This window comes from Balaenoptera physalus, assembly GCF_965194825.1.
Source record: "Balaenoptera physalus genome assembly, chromosome: 10".
Taxonomy (NCBI): Eukaryota; Metazoa; Chordata; class Mammalia; order Artiodactyla; family Balaenopteridae; genus Balaenoptera; species Balaenoptera physalus.
The window spans coordinates 19915666-19940238 of record NC_138889.1 but is presented as its reverse complement, the minus strand read 5'-3'; the positions used below and the strand labels follow the sequence as shown (position 1 = coordinate 19940238).

The 24573-nt window shown below is 38.8% G+C and overlaps 1 pseudogene across 1 annotated transcript; it reads left to right on the top strand.

Moving 5' to 3' along the window:
- Positions 1 to 20754: 20754 nt before the first annotated feature.
- Positions 20755 to 24339, top strand: LOC309636462 (centrosomal protein of 78 kDa pseudogene; annotated as a pseudogene). The gene is made up of 3 exons (XR_014268498.1): positions 20755 to 20843; positions 21667 to 21838; positions 23074 to 24339. The product of XR_014268498.1 is annotated as a centrosomal protein of 78 kDa pseudogene (transcript).
- Positions 24340 to 24573: the final 234 nt, after the last annotated feature.

Genomic DNA, 24573 nt, shown 5'->3' with positions numbered 1-24573 from the left:
AGGGTCTCTGGCTGCATGGCCTGAGGGACCCCACTGCTAGTGCCGGTGCCCTGGTGTGTGGGGCCAGGTCCTGAGCCTTCTGGTGGACAGGGCTGGTCTGAGGTGGCTGTGGTCTCAGGGGGTCTTAAGGTAGTAGTCCTGTTGGTAGGTGAGGCTGTGTTACTGCCCAGCTAGTTCCTTGGCCTGAGGCATCCCAGTACTGGTGCTGACACGCTGGTGGGTTGGGTCAGGTCTCAGCGCTAATAAGCTCCAGGGAGGATTCCAAAATGGCCCTTGCCAGCACTAGTGTCCTTGTGGTAGAACGAGCTCCCAAAAATTGGCTGCCACCAGTGTCTGTGGCCCCAGGTTGAGCTCCATTTGCCTCCTGCCCCTTCAGGAGACACTCCATGATCAGCAAGTGGGTCTGACCTAGGCTCCTTTCAAATAACTGCTTCTGCCCTGGTTCCCAAAGCAGTGAGATTTTGTGTGCACCCTTTAAGAGTAGAGTCTCATTTCCCACAGCCCTCTAGCTCTCCTGAAAGTAAGTCCTGCTGCCCTTCAAACACAAACGTTCTGAGGACTCATCTTCTTGGTGCAGGACTCCCAGGCTGAGGAGCCCAATGTGGGGTTTAGACCCCTCACTCCTTGGGGAGAACCTCTGCAGTTGTAATTTTCTTCCCATTTGTGGATCGCCTACCCAGGGGTATAGGTTTTGACTATAACGCCTCTCCGTCCTCCTACCCATCTTGTGGTTCCTTCTTTATATCTTTAGTTATAGAAGATATTTTCTGATAGCCTTCCAGTTTTTCTCATCATTAGCTGCTTGGTAAATAGTTGTAATTTTCTTGTGCCTATGGGTGGAGGTGAGCGCTGGGACTTCTTATTCTGCCATCTTCAAATCTCGGGAACCACAACCTTGTTGAAAAATTTTATGACCTATTTACTAAGAGTAAATGTACTAGCACTTTATTACTATAATATTAAGATTCTATGAAATATATATAGGGGAAAAATAAAATAATTATTCTCTGCTTTAGGTATGGAAAGTGTTTTCCAGCATGCTGAATATTAAGGAAAAAAGTAGAATTTTCTTTTCTTTTTTTTAAAAAAAATATTTATTTATTTGGTTGCTCTCCATCTTAGTTGCAGCAGGCGGGCTCCTTAGTTGCGGCATGCAAACTCTTAGTTGCGGCATGCATGTGGGATCTAGTTCCCTGATCAGGGATTGAACCCGGGGCCCCTGCATTGGGAGCACGGAGTCTTAACCGCTGCACCACCAGGGAAGTCCCAAAAGTAGAATTTTCTACGAACATTTTCTGTTAAACATAATGCATGTCCAATCAATGTCAGTCTGATTGTGGTCTCATTTAGGAGTTGGGACTCCACTCTTTTTTGAATTTTTGTTCATATATTAACTTCCAGATGATATGAAGCTGGTAAAGATATCTAATGTGTCTGAAGAAAAGGATCAGAATCCAAAATATCTCACCTGGCTGTAATAATGAGCTAATGTGACAATATCTAGTAAGGAAAGAAAATAAAATCTAGTGCTCAGGTTCAAAGCCACACAAGTATGAAGAGGTAGGATAGGAGCAAAGGAACATTAATGTCAGTAAAAAGCATTTTAATCTGTGGGTTCAAGATTCTTAAAAATGTTCATAACCATTTATCTTAATAAATCCTCAAATTTTGGTATGAGCACTTTCATCCTAGCATTATCAATAAGAGCAGAAAGTATAAACAACATAAAAATATAACAGCACAGGAATCGTCAAATAATTCTTACAGATATATGACAATTTTTAAGTTATTAAAACTCATATAAGGCTAATTACACGGGAAAATGCTCAGAATATAATACATGAAAATAGAAGATGCAAAATTCCACATATGTACTAAAATTCTAACTTTGAAAAAAAACCTATAATTTTATCTCCTACTCTGAATAGGGGAAAAAACTGGAAGAAAATCTTCAAAATGTTATCAGTGCTTGAATGTGTTCGGTAGAAAATGGGATAATTTTTACTTTTTATTCGTTTAAAATATTTTAAAACTCATCTACTCATTGAAGAAAATCTAAACATCATGTTAAATCATACATTAGAAAATGAATGTTCTTTATATTCTCCTCTCTGCCACCTCCTAGAAATCCACTGTTCACCGTTTGCTTTATTCTCCTCTGTTTTCTGCGTATACATTAAAGGATATATGAAGGAGTTTCTCAAATGTGGTGGATATATCAGTTACATCAAAATAACCTAGAGTGTTTATTAAAAAGGCAGACTTCCAGGCTTCAACCTGTGAAGACTCTGATTTCACAGGTCAGGAATTAGGTCCCAAATCTGCCTATTCCAAGTATCCCAGGTGATTTTTATATGTATTAGTGATTGAGAACCCTTAGGAGCATGTGCTTTAGAACCCAACAGGTCCTGCCACATACGAGCTGTGAGAGACTTTGGGTGCATTACTAACCCTGCTGGGTCTTAGTTTCCTTATCTGTAAAATTAGGATAGAAATAGTAGCATCTGCATCATGGTTATTGTAGGGATTAAATACGATAATACATGTAAAATATAATATAGTATAATGTATTACACACGAAAGCACTCAATAAATGTAATAAGACCTAATACTTATATAATGCTTACTGTATGTCAGGCACTGTTCTATGCACTTTACATAGATGTATACATTTAATGCTGGAATTAAATCCCTCCTTGTGGAGACCTTAAGTATCATTTAAACTTTACATCTTAGAAAAGGACGAGTCAAAAGTGGCCAATAGGAGTGAAACATTAAAAGGAAAAAAATGATGATGCAGAAGAAAGAAGGGGAAAATTCCCAGAATCATTTTCTTGATAAAGAGAGGGGATGGCCCCTAGTGCACAAATGGAGAGGGGCTGGCCTTTGCTAGCAGCATGGGCAATCACTCATAGAAGTGGAACGGATACAGTGCAGCAGATGGGCTGTTGGAAGTGAAAGTTCTCTTCTGATTGCTCCTCCTCTCTGGCTGAAGTTGGAAGCTAGCTGATAGTTAGGATGTTGTGAGGTTTAAGAAGAAAGGAAAAAAGAAGAAGATATTTTTGTTGGAGGGAGAGTGAAGGGACTAAGGAAATGTATTATGATTGTTAGGCAGCCCAAGGACCCACTTGAGACTAGTGATCCTGAATTTTTTTTGAGACTACTCAGCATAGCTAAGGAAACTAAGATTCAGCAGAGTTAAGTAATGTGCCTAAGGTCTCACAGCTCATGAGTGGCAAGACCTATTTGGTTCTAAAACCACATTCAGCTGCTCAGGCACAAACACTGAATAGGTATAGAATAGAATGTAACCTAGGTTGCAGTTTTGCTGAGGGAGGTGAGCATAGATGTAAAAGAGTGAGTATGATGATTGACCATAGGATTAAAGCTGAATTTGGAGGGTGAAGAACAGCGTAAGATAATAGGATCAAAGTACTGTATGTCTGGGTAAGAGTCTAAGGATTGTTGGAGTCAAATACAAGAGGGGGGACTTCCCTAGTGGCGCAGTGGTTAAGAATTCGCCTGCCAATGCAGGGGACACAGGTTTGAGCCCTGGTCTGGGAAGATCCCACATGCCACGGAGCAACTAAGCCTGTGCACCACAACTACTGAGCCTGCGCTCTAGAGCCCTTGAGCCACAACTACTGTGCTCTAGAGCTCTCGAGCCACAACTGTAGCCCGCATGCCTACAGCCCGTGCCCATGCACCGCAATGAAGAGTAGCCCCCGCTCACCGCAACTAGAGAAAGCCATGCGCAGCAACGAAGACCCAATGCAGACAAAAATAAATAAATAAATAGATAAATAAATTCATAAAAAAATAAAAATAAAATATTAAAAAAATACCAAAAAAAAGAAAAAAGATACAAGAGGGACCAAGTTGAGAGATAGAAGGAAGCGTCTGGAGGGTGAAATTGGTAATGACAATGGCTAAATTATGATCAAGGGGGAGAATAGTTGAGGTAGGGCAGAGGACAGGATCACTGGAAAAAAAGAGGTAAGAGAACTGAGAAGCCAGGCATTCCAGATGCTTTTGATGTCCTAGTCATATCTCCTTGACCTACTTCTGGTTTCAGCAACAGCTGTGGTAGAAGACATTTCAGACTCCCTCTGACATCTTCCCACCTGAAAAGGGCACCTTCCCACCTCAAGGTCTTCTCTGAAAGCTCAGGAGCCTGCTAGGTTCACAGGCAAGAACAAAGTACAGCAAGTATGAGGAAGATATGCTTCAGGGAACAACCCTCAACCAGTAGGGTTAGAAGTCAGTGAATAAGTGCCCCAGCCTCTGGTCCTTTGACAATTTTGTGAGACACTCAGGATGCTTCCTGGAGTTCTCACTGGACTTGAATACCCTCCCCCCTTTTTTTTTCATAGCGGTGACCTTGATGCCACACCTTTACAGAGGCTTTTCCTCTTTCCCTCTATCTTACTCTCCTTGCTCCCTGGTTCCTGCTTCCTGGGTTACCTCCCAAATAAACCACTTGTATCCAAAGTCCTTGTTTCAGGGTCTACTTTCAGGAGAAACCTTACTAAAACATCAGGGTACTCACAATCTTCTGTGAATATTGAAATCACTAAGAATTATGACAGGAGTCATGTTGGAGAGAATGATAGAGAGTCAGGACCTAAATTAAGGAATGAGGGAGTATGACCTGGGGGCGGGGTTCAGTGCATGATTGTGACAAAGAGGGTTAATGGATGGATAGTCCATTGACACCAGACTCAAAGGTGAGTGCTTTTAGGGAGGAGGGGAGGAGGATGATTTGGAAGTGGCAGTGGGGAGAAAAGAAGACCAGCACACGAACTCAGGCTCAGTGGTACGTCAGCCATAACTTGAGAGAGATGCAGGAGAAGCACTGACTTCAGAGGAGAATCAAGTATCACTTAGAATAAGAAAGTAAAAGACTATTAAGAGAAGAGTTTGAGGCTACGGAGGATTTTACTGCCTGTCCAGAGGCTTGCAGGTTGGGCAAAGGGGAGATAGAATCAGAAGGGTAAGTGCTGAGGTGTATCTGGATAAGGGGTAATACTAGGTGTTGGGGTTCCTTGTGGAGACTGACATAACAAAGCTAAAGGCATAATGAGATTGGTTTTAATGGTGGAAGGGCAGATAATAGGGGTGTGTCAGGCAGTAGGGAAGGATAGGGACCTTGCCAGAAACACACAGAGCTCTAGGGTCCCCTTCTCTGCTGCAGTTGAAAGTGCGGAAGCTGGGAAGGGCCGCTTCTACTTCACTCAAATCCACAGGGTTCTTGGGAATTCTCTTGACCTTTACTAGAGGGGGCAGGGAACCCGGGGAGAGACATGGGCTTATCTGAGGTACTGAGAATTCTGGAGAACAAAAATTTTTTTTTTGGTCGTGCCACAAGGCTTGTGGGGTCTTAGTTCCCTGACCAGGGATCAAACCCATGCCCCCACCCCCTGCTTTGGAAGTGCGATGTCTTAACCACTGGACTGCCAGGGAATTCCCTGGAGAATAAATGTTAATAACTAGTTTGGGGCTAGTCTTCTCAAAGCAACTGGTGAATAGTCACCTGTTCTTTTAAGATCTTTCATTAACAATTGTTAACTAATGCCTGAAGCTTATGCCTCAATTATATTTTCTAGACAAGGATGAATTAAATAATATGGGCTTATGATATTCTATTTATATTACAGAAAATCCCCCAAAAGCCAAAAAATAGCAAAAGTGTCCAAAGGTTAAAAATATTGCAAAACAATACTGTAAGTCCCCACGATTATTAATTCTTGAAAAACCAGTGATTAGGTACGTGATTTCTGGAACAAATAGATATTTTAGCCAACGTGTGGGGTTGACCAACTTCTTTCCTGTGAACTTGCTTGGGGTCAAATTATATTCCACCATATCAGCTAGTTTTGTTGATTGACAGAACTGAGACTAGATTCAAGTCTTCAGGTTTGTGATTTAATGTTTTTCTTGTCTTAAGGATGGTTTCAGAAAAAAACAAAACAGACAAATACTCAAGGCACGTTTTGCTTGTTCTGTGAGGCTGAACTTTCACTCCTGGACCTGATTCTTATCTCCTCTGAGGCTGCCTCACTGAAAACTCAAACTCTAGTTCCTCTTTGCCCCCTGTCCACAGCAATGAATCTCCCCTGCCTTACTCTCATGATGTACCCTAACTCTCTTCACATAGGAGAGGAGGGATTAAACCAGAGATGACTGCAGATTTTTGGACTTTTTTGCTGGACCCATTTGCATATCCTCTGGACCTCTTTCCTCCAGTGCCCAAATCAAGCTCATCCTTTCTCTCTTACTCTCCCAGTAAGTAGAGTCGCCAGCAGTTGGAAACACTTCTCCATGAAGAGAGAAGACAAGTCAGAGGTTTTAACTCCGGGATCCTTAACCTTGCATTCTGGAGCCCTCCAGCGACCACTGTTGGTCTTGCGGCAACTGTGATGGAAAGTGTTCAAAACAGCATCTCACTAGCTCCCCCCATGTGGCATGTCAGTTAGCTACAGTGGCAGGAGCTGCCATCTGAGGTCACATTGACTTTTTGGCTTAAGGGGGATGTAAAAGGCCCTGAAAGAAACACATACAGGCACGAAATCACTTCTAATACTTATTTCATTATCTATCATTACACAATTATTCACTTTCCCAATACCAGGAAAAAACTTTACCTTGCCTAATCAAGTGCTAAGTAGAACAAAAATTAGCAGTTTTTGGCCAGTTATAACGCTTTATTCATGCTATCACTTGGAGACTTCATCTAATTAGAATTTTTTTTATTGGAGTACAATTGCTTTACAATGTTGTGTTAGTTTCTACTGCACACCGAAATGAATCAGCTATATGTACACATATACCCCTTACCTCTTGGACATCCCTCCCACTCCCCTCCCCCAATCCCACCCATCTAGGTCATTACAGAGCACCGAGCTGAGCTCCTTGTGCTGTACAGCAGCTTCCCACTAGTTACCTATTTTACTTCTGGTAGTGTATATATGTCAGTGCTAATCTCCCAATTCATCCCACCCTCCCCTTCCCCACCCTGTGTCCGCATGTCCATTCTCTACATCTGTGTCTCTATTTCTGCCCTACAAATAGGTCCATCTGTACCATTTTTTGATTCCACATACATGTGTTAATATACGATATTTGTTTTTCTCTTTCTGACTTATTTCACCCTGTATGACAGACTCTAGGGCCATCCACATCTCTACAAATGACCCAATTTTGTTCCTTTTTAACAGCTGAATAATATTCCACTGTATATATGTACCACATCTTATTTATACATTGCTCTGTTGATGGACATTTAGGTTGCTTCCATGTCCTGGCTATTGTAAATAGTGCTGCAATGAACATTGGGGTACATGTAACTTTTTGAGTTATGGTTTTCTCTGGGTATATGCCCAGTAGCAGGATTACTGGGTCATATGGTAGTTCTATTTTTAGATTTTTAAGGAACCTCCATACTGTTCTCCATAGTGGCTGTATCAATTTACATTCCCACCAGCAGTGCAAGAGGGTTCCCTTTTCTCCACACCCTCTCTTGCATTTATTGTTTGTAGATCTTTTGATGATGGCCATTCTGACTGTTGTGAGGTGGTACCTCATTGTAGTTTTGATTTGCATTCTCTAATAATTAGTGATGTTGAACATCTTTTCATGTGCCTCTTGGCCATCTGTATGTCTTCTTCAGAGAAATGTCTATTTAAGTCTTACGCCCATTTTTTTGATTGGGTTGTTTGTTGTTTTGATATTGAGCTGCATGAGCTGCTTGTATATTTTGGAGATTAATTCTTTGTCAGTTGTTTCATTTACAAATATTTTCTCTCATTCTGAGGGTTGTATTTTTGTCTTGTTTATGGTTTCCTTTGAGGTGCAGAAGCTTTTACATTTAATTAGGTCCCATTTGTTTATTTTTGTTTTTATTTTCATTACTCTAGGAGGTGTGTCAAAAAAAATCTTGCTGTGATTTATGTCAGAGAGTGATTTTCCCTATGTTTTCCTCTAAGACTTTTATAGTGTCTGGTGTTACATTTAGGTCTTTAATCCATTTTGAGTTTATTTTTGTGTATGGTGTTAGGGAGTGTACTAATTTCATTCTTTTACATGTAGCTGTCCAGTTTTCCCAGCACCACTTATTGAAGAGGCTGTTTTTTCTCCATTGTATATTCTTGCCCCCTTTGTCATAGATTAGGTTACCATAGGTATGTGGGTTTATCTCTGGGCTTTCTATCCCATACCATTGATCTATACTTCTGTTTTTGTGCCAGTACCATACTGTCTTGATTAGTGTAGCTTTGTAGTATCTCCTGAAGTTGAGGAGCCTAATTCCCCCAACTCCATTTTTCTTTCTCAAGATTGCTTTGGCTATTCGGGGTCTTTTGTGTTTCCAAATAAATTGTAAAATTTTTTGTTCTAGTTCTGTGAAAAATGCCATTGGTAATTTGATAGGGATTGCATTGAATCTAGATTGCTTTGGGTAGTATAGTCATTTTCACAGTACTGATTCTTCCAATCTGAGAACATTGTGTATCTCTCCATCTGTTTGTGTAATCTTTGATTTCTTTCATCAGTGTTTTATAGTTTTCTGAGTACAGATCTTTTGCCTCCTTAGGTAGGTTTATTCCTAGGTATTTTATTCTTTTTGTTGCAATGGTAAATGGGAGTGTTTCCTTAATTTCCCTTTCTGATTTTTCATTGTTAGTGTATAGGAATGCAAGAGATTTCTGTGCATTAATTTTGTATCCTGCAACTTTACCAAATTCATTGATTAGCTCTAGTAGTTTTTTGGTGGCATATTTAGGAATTTCTATGTATAGTATGATGTCATCTGCAAACAGTGACAATTTTATTTCTTCTTATCCACTTTGTATTCCTTTTATTTCTTTTTCTTCTCTGATTGCTGTGGCTAGGACTTCCAAAACTATTTTGAATAATAGTGGTGAGTGTGGACATCCTAGTCTTGTTCCTGACCTTGGAGGAAATGGTTTCAGTTTTTCACCATTGAGAATGATGTTTGCTGTGGGTTTGTCATATATGCCCTTTATTATGTTGAGGTAGGTTCCCTCTATGCCCACTTTCTGGAGAGTTTTTATCATAAATGGGTGTTGAATTTTGTCAAAAGCTTTTCTGCATCTATTGAGATGATCATATGGTTTTTACTCTTCAATTTGTTAATATGGCGTATCACATTGATTGATTTGCATATATTGAAGAATCCTTCCATCCCTGGGATAAATCCCACGTGATCATGGTGTATGACCCTTTTAATGTGTTGTTGTATTCTGTTTGCTAGTATTTTGTTGAGGTTTTTTGCATCTATGTTCATCAGTGATACTAGTCTGTAATTTTCTTTTTTTGTGATATCTTTGTCTGGTTTTGGTATCAGGGTGATCATGGCCTTGTAGAACAAGCTTGGGAGTATTCCTCCCTCTGCAATTTTTTGGGAGAGTTTGAGAAGGACAGGTGTTAACTCGTCTCTAAATGTTTGATAGAATTTGCCCATGAAGCCATCTGGTCCTGGACTTTTGTGTGTTGCAAGATTTTTAATCACAGTTTCAGTTTCATTACCTGTGATTGGTCTGTTCATATTTTCTATTTCTTCCTGGTTCAGTCTTGGAAGGTTATACCTTTCTAAGAATTTGTCCATTTCTTCCAGGTTGTCCATGTAATTGGCATATAGTTGCCTATAATAGTCTCTTATGATCCTTTGTATTTCTGCAGTGTCAGTTGTAATTTCTCCTTTGTCATTTCTAATTTTATTGATTTGAATCCTCTCCCTTTTTTCTTAATGAGTCTGGCTAAAGGTTTATCAATTTTATTTATCTTCTCAAAGCACCAACTTTTAGTTTTATGCTATTGTTTTCTTTGTTTCTATTTCATTTATTTCTGGTCTGATCTTTATGATTTCTTTCCTTCTACTGACTTTGGGTTTTCTTTGTTCTTCTTTCTCTAGTTGCTTTAGGTGCAAGGTTAGATTGTTTATTTGAGATTTTTCTTGTTTCTTGAGGTGAGATTGAATTGCTATAAACTTCCCTCTTAGAACTGCTTTTGCTGCATCGCATAGGTTTTGGGTCATTGTGTTTTCATTGTCATTTGTTTCTATGTATTTTTTGATTTCCTCTTTGATTTCTTCAGTGATGTCTTAGTTATTTAGTAGCGTATTGTTTAGCCTCCATGTGTTTGTGTATTTTATAGTTTTTCCTGTGATTGATTTCTAATCTCATAGCATTGTGGTAGGAAAAGATGCTTGATACATTTTGTATTTTCTTCACTTTACTGAGGCTTGATTTGTGACCCAAGATGTGATCTATCCTGGAGAATATTCCGTGTGCACTTGAGAAGAACATGTATTCTGCCACTTTCAGGTGGAATGTCCTATAAATATCAGTTAAGTCTTCTGGTATATTGTGTCATTTAAAGCTTGTGTTTCCTTATTTACTTTTTTTTTTTTTTTTGGCTGCATTGGGTCTTTGTTGCTGCTCACACAGGTTTTCTCTAGTTGAGGCAAGCAGGGGCTACTCTTCGTTTCGGTGTGCGGGCTTCTTTCTCATTGCAGTGGCTTCTCTTGTTGTGGAGCATGGGCTCTAGGCATGCGGGCTTCAGTAGTTGCAGCACACGGGCTCAGTAGTTGTGGCTTGCAGGCTCTAGAGCGGCACAGGGTCCGTAGTTGTTGTACATGGGCTTAGTTGCTCTGTGGCATGTGGGATCTTCCCAAACCAGGGATTGAACCCGTGTCCCCTGCATTGGCAGGCAAATTCTTAACTACTGTGCCACCAGGGAAGTCCCTCCTTATTTACTTTCTGTCTGGATGATCTATCCATTGCTGTAAGTGGGGTGTTAAAGTCCTCCACTATTATGGTGTTATTGTTGATTTCCCCTTTTAGCATTTGCCTTATGTACTGAGGTGCTCCTATGTTGGGTGCATAAATATTTATAATCTTCTTGGATCGATCCCTTGATCATTATGTAGTGACCTTCCTTGTCTCTTGTAACAGTCTTTATTTTAAAGACTTTAGACTTTTTAAAATCTGATATGAGTATTGCTACTCCAGCTTTCTATTGATTTCCATTTGCATGGAATATCTTTATCCATCCCCTCACTTTCAGTCTGTATGTGTCCCTAGGTCTGAAGTGGGTCTCTTGTAGACAGCATATATATAGGTCTTGTTTTTGTATCCATTCAGGAAGCCTGTGTCTTTTGGCTGGAGCATTTAATCCATTCACGTTTAAGGTAATTATCAATATGTATGTTCCTATGACCATTTTCTTAATTGTTTTGGGTTTGTTTTTGTAGGTCCTTTTCTCCTCTTGTGTTTCCCACTTAGAGAAGTTCCTTTAGCAGTTGTTGTACAGCTGGTTTGGTGGTGCTGAATTCTCTTAGCTTTTGCTTGTCTGTAAAGCTTTTGATTTCTCCATCGAATCTGAATGAGATCCTTGCCGGGTAGAGTAACGTTGGTTGTAGGTTCTTCCCTTTCATCACTAAGTATATCATGCCACTCCCTTCTGCCTTGTAGAGTTTCTGCTAAGAAATCAGCTGTTAACCTTATGGGAGTTCCCTTGTATGTTATTTGTCGTTATTCCCTTGCTACTTTCAATAATTTTTCTACCTTTAATTTTTGCCAATTTGATTACTATGTGTCTTGGTGTGTTCTCCTTGGGTTTATCCTGTATGGGACTTGCTGTGCTTCCTGGACTTGGGTGGCTATTTCCTTTCCCATGTTAGGGAAGTTTTCGACTATAATCTCTTCAAATATTTTCTCTGGTCCTTTCTCTCTCTCTTCTCCTTCTGGGACCCCTATAATGCGAATGTTGTTGCGTTTAATGTTTTCCCAGAGGTCTCTTAGGCTGTCTTCATTTCTTTTCATTCTTTTTTCTTCATTCTGTTCCGCAGCAGTGAATTCCACCATTCTGTCTTCCAGGTCACTTATCCATTCTTCTGCCTCAGTTATTCTGCTATTGATTCCTTCTAGTGTAGTTTTCATTTCAGTTATTGTATTGTTCATCTCTGTTTGTTTGTTGCTTTATTCTTCTAGGTCTTTGTTAAACATTTCTTGCATCTTCTTGATCTTTGCCTCCATTCTTTTTCTGAGGTCCTGGATCATCTTCACTATCATTATTCTGAATTCTTTATCTGGAAGGTTTCCTATCTCTGCCTCGTTTAGTTGTTTTTCTGTGGTTTTGTCTTGTTCCTTCATCTGGTACATAGCCCTCTGACTTTTCATCTTGTCTATCTTTCTGTGAAAGGCAATAGTGTATTAAATAGAAGTTGTTACGAGTGTTTATGAAGTCAAAAAAAAGCTTATGATTGTCTGCCAATTGTTATTTCAAGAGAGTGATATTTTAATAATCAAATAGTATATACAAAGAAGTTAAGATTTGTGATATCACACTAATTAGATATTATTATTAAAAATTTATATCATATGTAAAGCATTCTTAAAATAGCTAAGTTGACTTTTGCTATGATATTAGAAATGGAAATATATATAAATAAAACATGTATATGTAAACCATATTAGGAATTCTGTAAAATTAGTACCTGGTGGCATATAATAGGGCATCATGGAATGAGACGAAAACAATTAAACTTTTTTTTTATTTAGCATGATTAAACAAAGTGGAAACGTAACTGAAGTATACAAGCTCATTGAGCTATTTTAAGAGTAATTTTGTTTCTTGGGCTTTTTTTTGTATTTGCCTCAGTTATTTGGAGACATAGAGGTAAGCCAAATCAGTATCTGGGTATATACCTAGATCCAGGTGAGTATAGGGGTGAAATAATGGTGTGAATTGTGTCACATTTATATTGTAATTATGTATGCCTAAAAAAAGATGGGAACTTTTATTAGAAATTTTTTTTATCTCCTAACAAGAAAAGTGTAATTAAAAAATTTTTTAATAAAAATGTATTTGCTTTAGTTTCTGAAAGTAAAGGAAGGGTATACACAGACAAACCACATGCATACAAACATTTTTTTTGATGGTAATTAAGTTAAAAAACACAATAAAATAGCACAAAATGAACTGAGCTCCTATATATTTTTAAGAGGCATGTAAGTCACCCAGGATCGTGTGGTGATTATCAATAAGCTACACTCTATGAAATATTTGTTCTATATTACCACATACACTCCATTTTACCCTGCATCCTAATGCTGCTAAAATATAGTAGAAAGCAGCAGCATAGTACAGGGAGATCAGCTCGGTGCTTTGCGATGACCTACAGGGGTGGGATAGGGAGGGTGGGATAGGGAGGGTGGGAGGGAGGCTCAAGAGGGAGGAGATATGGGGACATGTGTATGCATATGGCTGATTGGCTTTGCTTTGTAACAGAAACTAACAGAATTGTGAAGCAATTATACTCCAATAAATATCTATTAAAATAAATAAAATAACATAAATATCATAACATAAAATATAGTAGATTTGAAGGATAAATATAACCATTTTAACCTATGATGTTTGTTTTCAGTAAATTCAAATTAAATATTTAAATGTGAATTTTAATATGTGGCTTGTTCTAAATAAAATATTACCACGTAGGTCTAATTTTTGCAACCAAATATTTCATATAAAGATACTTGCCTCTTTACTACTGAAATATAGGGTAGGTCTCCACATTTCACTCCTTTATCCAGTGGGTTTCATTTGTTTTTTTGTGTTTTCTATATGAAATCAAAGGAGCAGTGAAGGTTGACAGGCTTATAGGAGATAATATTGACTCACCAACCACCCAGCAACTTGCAGCCTTATAACTTTTATTGTTTTTACATAGAAAAATTCATCTTAAATTGAAATTTTGGTCTAATTCTGAAGATTCTGTTTGGCAGAAGTCGTGGGTGTATCTGTGTTTCTCTGTCCTTGAGATTCAGAAATGCCAAAGGTGTTCTAAGATTCAGTAAACTTGAGTGCTTCTGCATGATACATAAAACGTATCATACTTTGGGATTATTTTAAAAATTTATTTTTGCATTTCTGCACATCTCAATACTTTTGTTTTAGTTAAAATAACTTGTTACTGTAGAGAACTTATATTTTTTTAAAATGCTGGCTTATGTAAAACCTTTGTACAAAACGATCCTCTTTTTTTTTTAATTTTTATTTATTTATTTATTTTATTTTTGGCTGTGTGGCTCTTCGTTTCTGTGCGAGGGCTTTCTCTAGTTGTGGCGAGCGGGGGCCACTCTTGATGGCGGTGCGCGGGCCTCTCACTATCGCGGCCTCTCTTGCTGCGGAGCACAGGCTCCAGACGCGCAGGCTCAGTAGTTGTGGCTCACGGGCCCAGTTGCTCCGCGGCATGTGGGATCTTCCCAGACCAGGGCTCGAACCCGTGTCCCCTGCATTGGCAGGCAGATTCTCAACCACTGCACCACTAGGGAAGCCCAAACGATCCTCTTTTTAATGGCCTTGGCATCATTGTCAAGTGCCTGTTTGATTCCTTTCGAAGTGTAACCGTGTGACAGTTGCTCTGTAGACCTTTGGTGCATCTTGATTCCTTCTTTTCATGCTTTGTCAAACATAGGCTTGGCCGCAAAGAAACCTGTAAGTAATGGAAGGAAACACTCTGCTGGTAAAGAATGTTATGCTCCTGAACCTCTACCACCTGGTGTGTCTGGTTTCCTGCCGTGGCGTACTGCAGAACGTGCAAAAAGGAACAGGTAATGGGCTTGCATTGCCTGTCTTTTTCAGTCCTTCAGAATTCTTTATTTTGGAACTTCTATTATGTGGGCGGTCTCTGGTGCTTTCTATAGAGGAAAAAAGATAACCCACACATGGCTTCTGCCTAATGAGCCCTCTCAGGAAGAAAAACAAAAACAAAAATTGGGAGTTTCAAGTTGCTTCTCAAGTGTCACAACAGAGGTAACCCCGTGGGAGTCTTGAGGAGACTAAAATTATCACCAATTGTGCAGGTGAGAAAAGTTTCACTAAAGGCAGGTGTAGTTGAGCCAAGCCCTACAGCACAGAAGTAGGAATTTGGGTATGTACGAATGGGAAAAAAGACATTTTAGGCATGGGAAATAGTTTAATGCAGAATGGATGAGAAATATGCATTAGACCTATTCTAAATCAACTGGCTTATTAACTCAGTAAATCAGATATAGTGAGTCAAACTAGCTTTACCTGACTACTTATCCAGGGGATAGCTGTTCATAGTAATTTTTGTCACAGAACAGTAAATAAAATTGTTGAACTATAGCTTTAGGCTTGCTAAGTGAAATAGATTGCTCTAGATGATTTTCAAGTGACTTACTTGGTAGTATTCACGAAATTGGGGATTAACAATTGCTTAAGAAAACAAAGAGAACTGATTTTAAACAGTACTTGAAGTAGTTACTGTGTAAAATATCTGTTCAGTTGCTCATGTTAAATGGATGTTTATAATCCCCATTGGACAACCGACTACTTTTTGGCAGATGGTAATGTGAATTGTTGTTGCATAAACTATAGTGTTGAATCCCCAGTCTTTGCACTTCAGTTTAACAACTCTGTGGTTTCCTATCTTCTTCTTGAGACACTTAATATCAGGTCCATCCTCGTCACAAAGAGTGGTAAATTAGAGAATGATTAATATCACCATTTAAAGAAGTTATATATCTAATGGGTAGTGCCAGGCCCATTTGCCTCAGAGAATCTGAATTTTTACAATATAATCTAAAAGAGAAATTTAATTACTAATTATAAGCAAAAAAATTGCACATTAAAGAAGATGACAAGTTTTCATCTATCCAGTTAGAGAAAAACACACAGTCTGTCTTTCAAACACGTACATTTTGTATTGGCAGGGATTTTTCTTATTAAGCAATTATTTATTGACCGTCTACTTTGTGCTAGGCACAGGTGCTGGGGATAAACACTTAATAAAATACGCCCCCTATCTTCAAATAACTTGCACTCTAAGTGAGGAAGTAAGCCAACAGTTATAGTAGAGGTTATATACCAAGTGATACATCGCTGATGGCAGTATAAAATCTCAGAAACCTTTTGGAAAGAAGTTTGGAGATAGGTACCTCAGAGCCTTAGAAATGTTCATTTGCTTTGATCTCAAACTCATTTTTATGGATTTATTGCAAGAACGTTATTCTCAATATGGAAAAAAGCATTCATGCATAAAAACGGTCATTTTGTCTTATAATATTGAAAAGTTGGAAAGAATTTAAATGTGTAAAATGGTTAACCAGTAAACCCACTCAGTGGAATATTTTGTAGCCCACAAAAAAAAATCAAGGTTATGAATCCCCTGATTATATGAGAAATGATTGATTTCAATGTTAAATGGAGAAAAGTTGAACATAAAATTTGATATCCAATATGATGGGAGCTTTGTCCCAGAAAAATCACCCTAGCCAGTGTACAGAAGGGAGGAAGGAGAGCAGATGACAGGAAGGAAAATTATTCCAAAGCCTTATCATTAGTCTTATTTAAGTAATGGAATATCAAGCAATTTTACTTTCTAACTTTTTTGGTTCCATATTTCCATGTAAGGGACATGAACTATGAATACTTTGTAGGAGGAGGGTACCCTTTTTCACAAAAATTTAACACTGTGTTCTAATTCCCTCCATTAGAGGGAGAAACTATTTCATGTAATTGCACTTTGATGTGCTATTTAGAACCAGTCAGGAATTTTAGTCTACTTTCCTCTGACTGTGGTGAGGGTTTTTTGTTTGTTTGCTTATTTGTTTAGAATTTCTTTGCAATCAGTTTTAGAAGATTGATTAAACCATTATATTAAAAGTAGAGGAATTTTGCAATTTTTTCCCCTTTTTCCCCATTGAAAACTTGACTGGCTTTAGTAATGAAACATTAAAGAATTTGAAGTTCTTAGGTTCTCAATTTTTTAAACATGTTCTGAATATAAAGATATATGTTCATTGAGCAAATGCTTGAAAACAATGAACAACTTATTGAAGGAAATAAAAGCCACCTCTGCATGTACACACACCTAATCTGCTCTTTTGTCTTAAAAAAGTATCAAAAATATTTTGCTATGTCACTGAATACTCTTCTACATCAGAGAATTTGATTAAGCTTATGCATCATCTCCCAGGAAAAACACACAGATATATTTTGAATGTAGAACTCCTGAAGCCCATTCATTAACGCTGGTGGAGACCTCCTGTCATTCTTTTCTTAGTGGCTTCATAGCGCATTCCTTCAGATGGTGAGCTGTTTTTATTGAAACCAATCCCAATTTGGAGGCTCTTAGCTTTCTTCTAGGGTTTGGTTATAAACAATCTTATGACATCACGTTGGTAGATAAATCTTTGCCCACATCTTTGATTTCCTTAGGGTAAACTCCTGATGTAGGATTGTTGTTAGGTACCAAAAGCTACTCTCCAGAAAGTGACACCAGTTCCTCTCCCAATGATGGCATATAATAGAGTTCCTCATTCTTTAAGTGATTGTTCAAAGCAGTTAAAATGTATAAATATACCTTACTGTTCTCATAAGTATTCTGATTGTTTATCGCTGCATAAGAAACCACCCCGAAACAGTGGCCTAAAACAATGACAATCATTTATTTTGTTCATGAACCTGGAGGTTGAGTAGAATATTAATTCTTTTACTACACTCTTACTGACTGAAAACAATACCTATTAGACTAGCTCACAGTTCTGCAGGTCAGAAGTCCAGGCACAGTGTGACTGGGTTTCCTGCTCAGATACACACGGGAACATGTGGTTTCCCTCCTGAGAGTGTTAAAGCACGTGAAATTTAAGTGTAACACACTGAGCCCCAAATGTTGGATGTTCACCATAGTTTGTGTGGGTCACAGAGCTGAAATCGAGATGTCAGTCTGGCTGTGTTAGCATCCAGAGGCTCTGGGAAAGAATGCCTCCAAGCTTCTTCGGCTTGTTGGCATAATTCAGATTCTGCAGTTGCAGGACAGAGGTCCCCATTTCCTTGCTGGCTGTCAGTCGGGGGACAGTCTCAGCTCCTAGACGCCTCTCGCTTGCCTTCCCTGCCACAGCATTGGACTTCTTCAGAGCCAGCAATGGAGAGTCTCCCTCTTGTCCCTTTTGTACTTCAATTCAGGAAGAGTTCAGGTCCTTTTCATGGGGTGCCTGAGTAGGTCACATCCACCTAGAATAATCTCCCTATCTTAAAAAATCAACTGATTTTGAACCTTAATTCCGTCTGCAAAATCCCTTCACTGCCGCACCCAGATTTAGGGTTTGATTGGATGAGTGGAAGGTTTGTGCACTTCAGTAAGTAGGAGACTTAGGGGCTCTGTTAGAATTCTGCCTATTGCAAGCAGTGTCCCCACCTCAAGGACCGAAGTGTCTTAGTTCCTAAAACTCCTAAGAGAGCTTATCAGTGTTCATTTTATTTTATTGACCTTGGTGAATGGGAAGACTACCACCTCCGTGAACAGGAATGGCACCCAGCTTCCTGAGTCCACAGTGTGGCTCTGCTACTTAGTGGTGTGACCTTGGCTGTGCTACTCTACTTACTCTACTTCTCTGCCTCTGTTTCCCTCATCTGTAAAATAACACGGGGTTAGTGATTGTTCTTTCCTCGTAAGGTTTGTTTTTTTTTTAAAATAAATTTATTTTATTTATCTATTTTTGGCTGCGCTGGGTGTTTGATACTGCTCACGGGCTTTCTCTAGTTGCGTCGAGCGGGGGCTACTCTTCGTAGTGGTGTGCAGGCTTCTCGTTGCGGTGGTTTCTCTTGTTGCAGAGCATGTGCTCTAGGCGCGCAGGCTTCAGTAGTTGTGGCACGCGGGTTCAGTAGTTGTGACACAGGGGCTCTAGAGCATAGGCTCAGTAGTCGTGGCGCACGGGCTTAGTTGCTCTGAGGCACGTGGGATCTTCCCGGACCAGGGCTCGAACCCGTGTCCCCTGCACTGGCAGGCGGATTCTTAACCACTGTGCCACCAGGGAAGCCAAGCCCCCTCTTATGGTTTTGATAATTAGATTATTTAATGCCCAGGGAACTCCAGGAAGAGTGCTTGACTGTAAATTGCTTTAAAAGTGATTACTTTTTAAAAATATGCTTTTGAATCTGCAATTATGCAATTCAGGTATGTTAAGCATGTTCATTAATAGGACTTCCTACTATAGAGAGACCCACAAATAAAAACAGAATTTTTCTTTCTTGGTCTTAACTATTTATTTCTGACTTGCTATGTTATACACATATGCCTTTTATGGTGGGCTGCCACAAATTTATGTTGGAAAAAGTAGAATTTAAATAAATCTTTACTATGCTAATTTGATAGATTTTGATAATTCATTTCACTAGCATGGTATGATATTACCAGTAGCAGACTAAAATCTGAATTCACTTCTGGCTATGCCCTTAAATCCTGATGAGTCCTATAGCTGGAAAGGCTTTTGGATATTATACTACGAATTAGTTATAACATTTACTCTGTTTGTTTAGGAAAAACTGGAGGAGTGCCTAAAGCAGTTAAAGGAGGAAAGAGTAATAAGACTTAAGGCTGATAAATGAGTCAATGAAGTAAACAATTTCTTATACTTTTGAGAGTGTTTTGGTTTTATTTTGATTTGATTTTAAGCCATATACACATAGTTTGTAAACTTTAAAACTGTAATATGTTGCAGATTGGTTGTATCATATGGACTTTTGCATTTACTGGTATTTAGTGATCATATGATCTATATTCCAGAAAGTATGTTTTTAAAGATGTGAAAATCTCATTTTGTGTGTGTGTGTGTGTGTGTGTGTGTGTGTGTGCTTTCTTATGACATTAGCTTATTTTCTGTTCATGATTCTTTGACTCAAGAAAGCACTTTTTGTGCATATACTGTATATACAGTAGCATAAAAGACATGATGAGACTCTCCTGGCAATGAATTAGGAAAGTGAATCATTTAAATAAATTTAAGATATTGGAAAACTTCTAAGAATGCAATGAAAGATAAAAATATATACTATAAGAATTACATTAGGTAATGTGCATGAAAGCAGGGCATAATCTAAAAAGTTCTATATAAATATACTTTATCATAGGTTGAGCGTAGGGAGGAATTTTTCAAAGTGCATCCACTGGATTGGCGGACACGCATTCAATAAATGTTGAGCACCTGCTTATATAAGGCAAAAGGGGCATCATGAACATAACAGCCTTCCTGAGAAATACTAGAGTTGAGCTTATAGGGGGTTTTAAGTGCATAGGTGATGAGCGGAAGGGGAAGAGTGCACGGGAGTGAATATTTTGAAGAAGCCATAGAAAATATTGGTGATCGTACATTTAATAAATCGGGTTGGGTATGATTTAGGACTTTTAAACGTAAGCATTAGATATTTTGCTTACTAAAGTTAATTCTTAACATTCAGCAGAGTTGTAATATGTTTTGTTCAAATCAGATTCTATAATTAACTTTCTAATTTAAGGGAAACTTAAAGCAGGTAATTTTCTAATGTGGAATGAGGCTCCATTATGAATTTAACCAGTTAGAAATGTGATCTTTTGTGAAAGATCATTAATAAAACGATAACTTTGGTTTATTTATATACCATCTAAGTGTTATATAGGAAACTTTGTTGGGTGCCTGGGGGTTTTGGTTATTATGTGATATGGTCTCTGTCTTTACTGGTGGAGAGTTAGGTTAATTACAGATTAATTACATTTTGAGTGTTTTAGTTTTGTTCCTTGAAACTAGACAAGACTACTTTTGATGACAATGAGAAAAAATCATGTCAGACATTTTCAGTCTTCTTTTATAGCTGGAACATGAAAACGCCCAGTTAAGAAATATAAATTTCTCTTTGTCTGAAGCCCTTCATGCCCACTCATTGACAAGCATGATCCTGGATGATGAAGGTGTTCTGGGCAGCATTGAGAATTCTTTCCAGAAGTTCCATGCTTCCTTGGATCTCCTTAAAGATGCTGGGTTAGTTCATTTCTCTTCATGGCGTTCTCCTCTTTGCGACTATAATGGTAGTTTGCTGAGGAACTGGAGCAATTTTCATCACTTACATGGCCATATTCAGCCAAATTTAGTGCAATTATAGGTAATATAATAGACGTTTTAAAATGAGGAATTAAATTTTTTAAGAAATGCAGATAGGGGAGCCTGCTTTGGTAGAGTGGGGAGCCCATTATAAAGCAGTAACCTGTAGACAGAGTAATTAGTAGGTATAGTTTTTTGTAAAGACTAAATTGAGGGCAGTTTTCATTGAAAATATTCGGGAATGGATAAGAATTTTCCTATCTTTCATTTATTTTGCTTGTTTGATAAGTTTGAATTAAAGTTATTTTTGTCTTAGACATAAAAATTATGATTAATCTGCAGGGAAGATATAGGTCAGTGGTTCTCAACCGGGAGCAATTTTGCTGAAAGAGGGAAGTGGAGATTGATAGTTGATGGAGTGGTGTTTTGTCAGTGAATGAATTGGTGTTGGGAAGGAAGGAACAAACACATTCTTGGAAACTGGAGGAAAGGTGGTAAAGAAGTGTGGGAATGGAGGTGTGGCAGGCAGTGGACGGCGTGCATGGTACATGTTGAAGCTGCTAGTGAGACAGTGGGATGTCTCCTAGAGGATGAATCTGGAAAGGGCTGAGAATTTGGGGGAGAGAGAGGCTTGTAGTCTGGAGTAGGATGTTGGCTTTTAAGATTTTAGAAGTATTTCATGATTGTAGGTCTGGGGAAATCTAAACTGCTCTTATGTGATTATAATAACCTTCGTCTTTTCTCCTTTCCTCCTCTGGTCCAGGCTTGGGCAGCTGGCCACAATGGCTGGTATAGATCAGTCAGATTTTCATTTACTAGGTCGTCCCCAGATGAATTCCACTGTTAGTAGTCCACCTAAAGAAGAAAAGAAGGCACTTGAAGAAGAAAAATCAGAATCAAAGCAGAGTGCCCCAGTACAAACGCAAAATCTCCAAGTAAGTGGACAGGACAGCACTTAATGATTCTAAGAGTGATTAGCAAAAAGGAAATGACCAAGTCAGAGAGAAAATAATAATGGTCGGTCTCTAATAGTTCACATGCTCGGGAGCTAGAGGACTGTGGAGTCCTCTCCAAATCTGAGATTAGTAAATGTGGGCCCATTTCATGATACTGTATTGTTGTACATAAGAAAACTGGAAGTTCTTTAGAAAATTTATGAGTTAAAGCAAACTCTCCTTAATGAAGAAAGAAAACATTACAGAAAATATTCCAAATTTTAAATTGTATAAATGTCTATTCTATTCATATTTTATCTAGGTTTCTATTTGTATGCAGTCAGCTTACAATGAAGGAACACTAATGAAGGTACACGTACTGATATAATTTTTAAAATAAGTAATCTAGGGCTTCCCTGGTGGCGCAGTGGTTGAGAATCTGCCTGCCAATGCAGGGGACGCGGGTTCGAGCCCTGGTCTGGGAGGATCCCACATGCCGCGGAGCGGCTGGGCCCGTGAGCCACAACTGCTGAGCCTGCGCGTCTGGAGCCTGTGCTCCGCAACAGGAGGGGCCGCGATAGTGAGAGGCCCGCGCACCGCGATGAGGGGTGGCCCCCACTTGCCACAACTGGAGAAAGCCCTCGCACAGAAACGAAGACCCAACACAGCCAAAAATAAATAAATAAATAAATAAATTTAAAAAAAAAAAAAAAAAAAATAAGTAATCTTGACATAGCTAATATGTAAGATATTATTGTGACTCACCTGGTCATGGGAATGGGAGGGGAAACCTGTCAGCTTTTCCTCTAGCCTTACTTGGAACCCCCTTCGCCCACCTCAGCCAATCTCAGACTGGTCTTGGGAACTGACAGCTTGAGAACACAGTCTGGTCACAAACTATATACTGTTTACATGTGCCTGGAGGATAGAAAAGAAATTAATTTTCTTACAGAGTAGAGTTTCATTTTTAGTGAGGGAAAGGAAATGGGTAATAACTACCCCAATCACCAAAGTCTGAAAATGTAGCGGACATAGCCTTGGATATAGCTAGGTTAAGCTGAGAATCACTTGGCAAGATATAATTAGAAAAAACTGGCTCTGAAATCTTCTGAATAATCAATTGACTGTGTTAATAATAAGATCACAGAGTAACATTGAAGTTTTGAACTCTACTTTTTAATGGTTGGCTTTGTTCATCACTGAATTTTTGTCTTGTCTTTTGTCTTTCCCTCCAGTTTCAGAAAATTACAGGTGATGCTGGGCTTCCTTTGCCTCTCGACTCCTTCCGTGTCCCAGTCTCTACTCAGGAGGCCTTAGAAACTTCCAAAGACAAGCTGGGGGTCCCAGTCACAGAGCAGCGGCACGAGTCTTTTGAAGATTTCATTGCTAGAACATGCTCTCCTTCAGCAGACATCATTTCTGGAACTGGAAGTCAAAGAAAAGAAGAGGAATTATCTAGAAATAGCAGGTCTTCTTCAGAGAAAATGAGCAAAGCAGGTGAATATACCAAAAAATACTCTGCTAAGAAACAACCTGGGAAGGACCTGCATTCCTGCTCTGACTCACCTGTAAAGCAGAAAAGCAAAGGAATTGGGCAAAATAATTCTTTGCTTAATGAACCAATTAGAAGTGAGTCTTCGAAAAAACACATTTCTGTTAAGAAAGAGAGTAGAATAGTGACTGTTTCATCAAAGACAACTAAAAGTAAACTCAGTCTACTAGAAGATTCTGAAAGTGATACTCTTGGATCTGATTGTGAATTTCCAGAAACCATCCATACTCCATCATGCCTAACATAGGTCTAAATCTTTTACAATCTTTTAAAATTATGTTTTGCCTTCAAATTTTAATAAATTACTTATGCTCTTATTATAGCATATGGTGTTTTAAAATACTTGACTGGAAGCCATTAGAGAAAGATTTATCTATACTTTTTTATTATAATGAAAGTTTTGGTGTATTTTTCCTCGTGACACTTTGCACCATTCATTCAGCTGGTGTTTACTGAGGGCTTCATATGTACAGTACTTCTCTGGGTGCTATTGCTTTCAGCAGTGAACAAAATAAAGCCTTTACTCTCCTGGAACTAACACTCTGTGGTGGGAGAAAACATAAACAACAAAACAGGGTAAGGGGTAAAAAGAGATGGGAATAATAAATGGAATAGTTTTACCATTTGGTTAAATGTCAAACTATTATAAATCATATGGCCAGAAGCCATTGACATATTTTAATTCACAATAACCAGAGAGCATCAAACATTTACCAAGGTACTTAACCGTGTTTATGGATTACAGCAACACTATGAGGTAGGGAACTATTACCACCCCCTTTTTATAGATGAGGAGTCTGAGGAGACATTATGTGAGTTACCCAAAATTACACAGCTATAAGTAAGTGGTAAGCTGGGATGTGACCAGAACCCATGCTCTTTTTTTTAATGTATGGACTTTATTATGTTTCATTTGTTTCTGATTTATGTGATTTTTTTTAAAAGATTTTTTTTTTTTAAAGAAATTCATGTTCTTTTATTTATTTATTTATTTATTTATTTATTTATTTATTTATGACTGTGTTGAGTCTTCGCCTCTGTGCGAGGGCTTTCTCCAGTTGCGGCGAGCGGGAGTCACGCTTCATCGCGGTGCGCGGGCCTCTCACCATCGCGGCCTCTCTTGTTGCGGAGCACAGGCTCCAGACGCGCAGGCTCAGTAATTGTGTCCCACGGGCCCAGTTGC